We start from the raw sequence: 4,902 nt of genomic DNA, 5'->3' as shown, positions 1-4,902 counted from the left end.
AGCAGCCAGATGCAACCAACCCCTTAGCAACATCTATGGACAAGGGCAAAACAATAGAACTAGATTAGTTTTTGTTTTACTTTTGTTCAAACTTGTAGGACTTTTTCTTTGTAAATATGTTCAAACAATTGTAGTTTGTTTTGAATTATGTTTGTTTGTTTTGAATTAGTTTGTTTTGAATTCTATTTTTCTTGAAGTTTTATTGGATAGCTATTACATTAGTTTTCTTTGATTTTCATTGCACTTATTGCCCTTTTGTGCATACTTGTCCATATATTGTATATTTTTGCATGCTTCTACTGGTGGTTGCACATTTTTCCTTGCTAATCATCATGCAGCAGCTTTTGAATATACTGCACAGGCTTTGAATTCCCTTGTGCAAATATTTTGCATAGCCTGTGCAGCCCTTTATGCCACTTATGCAGAACTGCACAGGCTGTAATTCCCTTATGCAAATGTCCTGCATAGCCTGTGCAGCCCTTATTGCCACTCATGCAGAACCGCATGGCTTATGCATCCCACTTATGCACATGTTCTGGATAAAGACTTTACTCTGCATAACCTGTGCAGCTTCTTATGCATCCCATTATATCTTGAATTCTCATCTGCTCTATACCAGGTAACTCCTTCTTTTTGCTCTTCAATTTCACAATTCCTGGTAATTACTCTTTACTTTGAGTTTTGATATTGCACTGCTTGAGACATTGAGGGCAATGTCTAATTTTGAGTTTGGGGGTGCACATTTTGATTTTTGCTTCATTTTTCAGATTTTGAGTATAAGAGCATCCCATCCCATTCCATTTACATATACTGTAGATATTTTACATATACATCCATACATACATATACATTACACATTTACACACATATTATACACCACTTAGAATTGTACACATTGCACACAAATAGATTTAATAGATTTCTCCATTTAGTTAATGCATTACCCATTTTTAGGAATCATGCATCATGCATTAAAATCTCTTGCCAAATCCCTTGAGTATTGAAAATGTGCCTATGAGAGTGATTTGACTTACCTTTAGTTGGGTTTGTGGATTGAAAGTTTCCTAAGAGGTGCAAGGTTTTAAAGTGTCTATCCCTTGCCTATATCTTCTTAGCCAAAAAGCCACCCAACTAGTCCTTTGGAGATGGAAGTGTTTAGAGGGAATTATTGGATATAAGATAGTCAAATGATGTCTCACCAATCCTAGAACAAATTTTCTAAACCTTTCAAGGCGAAATACCAGCTTGTACTTGATGAGAGAGATGATTAGGCATTCTTTGATTTAAAACCTTCTCATTTTAAACCTTTGGCCCTTTTTTCCAATTAAAATTTACCCTTGCAAACCCCTTTGAGCCTTTTTATCCCTAATTTTTCTTGAAATCCTTATTGTTACCTAGCCAATGAACCAAACAACCCTTTTCATGAGAATAATTATTTACAACATTAGGTACATATATAAAAAAAAAAAAAAGAAAAGAAAAAAAAATACAATAAAAGGGAGAAGAAATACTTGTCATCTTGTAAAAAAGTGCTAGTATATGTGCTTTTCACCATTGTCATTCAAAATGAAAGAAATCCACCCAAAGTATTAAAAGAAATGAGTTTGGGGGTGGCAAATTTTAGGGACAAGCATCAAAAAAAAATGCAAAATACAAGTTTAAAGTATCAAAATGTCCCTCCATTTTATGTGTTTTGTAAAATATGCTAGCACTTGACAATCCTCATTGTGTATTTCTCTCTCTCCCATATAAAAAATTAATAAAAAGAGAAAAAGAAAAAAATACATAATAAAATAAGAAGTGTACCTTATGTTTCAAAATTGAAAATATTCTCATGCTTTGAATCCTTTTTACCCATTTTTCTTCTTAGCCTCATTTTGAACCCCATAGCCCCATTGCATCCCTAAAAAGACCTTTGATCTCTTGATAGTACTTGCTACATTAGTGGAGATAGGAGTAGGGAATTTGCCTATGGGATTGGAAAATTATCCATTCATTCATTTAATTCCATCATTCTATATAGAGACACTTTGCCTATTGATTGTCCTAGAATTCCTTTTGAGCATGACCCTCACTTTTGATTGGTTGGTTTGGGGATTTTGAATGATAATTGACTTGATGGCTAAGCGGTGAAAGCTTGGATAAGCATTAAATTCTTTGCATTTTGAAGGATGGGTATATGGACTGCTGGTATGGCTGAAGGTGTTTTAAGTTACTTTAATAGGTGATTTTCATAGCTCTTTGGATAAGGCACCCCTAAAAAATTTTTTGCATCACATTTTAAAGTTTGCTTGAGGACAAGCAAAAGCTTGAGTTTGGGGGTATTTGATGCATACATTTTGCATAGTCATTTAGGTTTAATTTCATAGCCATTTTATTTTATTATTAGTCATTTTTAGCTAATTTCATTGGTTATTTAGTTAGTTTTTCATAGTTGTCAATTTTGCATTAATTTGTAATTTTTACTTTATTTTGTAGGAAAAATGGTGTTTGTGAAGGACTGAAGAGAAATTTTGCCATTGAGGAATGACTTCTACAGCCAAAGATGTCAAAAACAAGTTTTCAAGCTGAAATATGCATTGATCAAATTGTGCATAACTTGCCGCATAAGCTATGCGGATCTGCATAAGGAGAAAAATCACTGTTCCAATACCTGCCGAAATGTGCATAAGGAGACTGCATAGCTTATGCACATTCACGCCTCCCTTATGCACTCTCACGGAATTGTGCATAACCTATGCACCAAGTCGTGCAGTTTCGCATAAGTGAACCAGAAACCAGTAAAATCGCATAAGGGATCGCATGACTTATGTCGCCCACTTTGCAAATCCCATAAAGAGTTCATTAATGAGTCGCGTAAGATTCCCTCAGAAAATCCCTCCTCAAACACACCATTTTAGGGCTCCATGTCAGAAAATGCTATAAATAGTCCCATTTCCCATTTTAGAAGTGGGGACAAAGAGAAGAAAAGGAGCAGAAAAGGAAAGAAGGAGGTGTAGGCAGCAGCTGAAGAGTCACTTTCACCTTCCACACCATTTTCAACCAAGATTTACAGATTTCTTTCTTTCCTTACATTTTTCCTACATTTCTAGTGTTTAGTTTCTTGTTTCTTAGCTTAGATTAAAGCTTTATTACCATTTAAACTCAATATATCTTGTAAGCATTATGGGTAGTGAGTAGTTTACCTTTGATTCTGGAGTAAGGGTTGTAATATTTGAGATATTTTGTGGATTTTGATTGGTTAATCCATATTTTGTGGTCTTAATGAGTTTTATTCATTTCTTGTGTGCTTAATGACATGCTTAGTGTAGGATCCCATTAAGTGATGTTCTTAATCCATGGTTGAGGCACCGAAAGGAGAAGGCCTTGTGATAGATAATCAAGGAATTGGACTTAATTAACTTAGATCTAGAAATAGACTAAGGATTAAGAGGATTCACAGATTAATTAAAGAACTTAATGGGTCTTAATTAATTCTAACTCCACGAAAGTAGGTTTAGTTTGATTAAGGCACTCTTTGTCTCACTCGAAAGGGTATTCAAAGGATTTAAGAATTAATCTCCTTAAAACCCGTAAGTTTCATAAGATTGGATAACCAATTTAAAAATCCCAAAATAGCTCGAATATGAAATCCCGAACTCCGGAATCGCCTTTTATCATTGTTAATTTCTAATCAAATTTAATTGCTTGCCATTTTAAATTTTGCCATATTTCAACTTGCTTATTTCAAATTGATGCAATTTTAGTTTAATTAGTACATTGTTGAATAGATTATTAATTTTGCACATATAGATTTCATACTCCATTACCCATCAATTCATTACTTTAATTTCAAAAATAGCTCAATTTAGTCAACTTTTTATATCAAAAATTCAATCATTAACACAACTCCTCGTGGGAACGATATCTTTCTGTATTACTTGTACGACCCGTGCACTTGCGGTAGGGACACATCAACTTTTTGGCGCCGTTGCCGGGGAGTTGTTTGTTTAAGATTGAATTCTTGATTATTTTAGTTGTTTATAGTTTTATCTTTGTTATCTTTTCATTTTGTGTTTGTTTGTTCTTTTTCAGGTATTTTTAATCTTTTATGAGAAGAGCTAGAAGCACAAGTGACACATCCTTATTGTTTAATCCTGAAATTGAGAAATTTTGTAAAGCCAACAAGAAAGAAACCAGAAGAATAAAAGAAGCATTGAGAGAAACTGAATTAGAAGCAGACATGGCTGATGAAAGAATGAGAATTGGTGGTAATGCTGGAAATGATCGAAACAATGAAAATGCAGCCCAAGGTGAAGAGATTATAAATGCTAATGTGCCTAGGGGAAGTATGATGGATCATGCTTTTCCTCATTTTGATGACTTGAGAGAGAGCATAGTAAGACCAAGAATTGATGCAATATGAATCCACAAACCTTTGTATCACAGCCACTTGTGAAATCAACATTTTGGCATTGGCTTAAAAAGAAAGGAAGCTTCTTCATCAGAAGAAAAAATTAAACAGCAAGTAAGATTAAAGAAATTAATTATTTAGTTCGTAATTGTTTAATCCCTCGTACTAATAATAATCTTTGTGTTTAAATGTAATTGCTCTTATATTTGCATCATTAGGAGACTAATGATTTAAGGTTGGTAGAAATGCAATCATCATTTCTTTCGCCATCTTCTCTGGGTTTAAGGTTGGCCCAAGCTAAATAACTAAAATTTTATGTTGAACGTTTTAATTTAGTCATTTAGCTTTAGATAACTGGGCCTAAGGGTCCTGGGTTGGACCGATAAAAGATTATGCAAAATATGTCCTCTCATTTAGGGTGAGTATTCAGTTCAAATTGAATCAAATTGAATCGAATCGAATCAAATCATAAAAATCGAATTATATATTTTAGAAGCCGAACTGAACCA

This window comes from Hevea brasiliensis, chromosome 8, assembly GCF_030052815.1.
Source record: "Hevea brasiliensis isolate MT/VB/25A 57/8 chromosome 8, ASM3005281v1, whole genome shotgun sequence".
Lineage (NCBI taxonomy): Eukaryota > Viridiplantae > Streptophyta > Magnoliopsida > Malpighiales > Euphorbiaceae > Hevea > Hevea brasiliensis.
The sequence above is the reverse complement of the archived record's forward strand: the minus strand, read 5'-3'. Positions refer to the sequence as shown.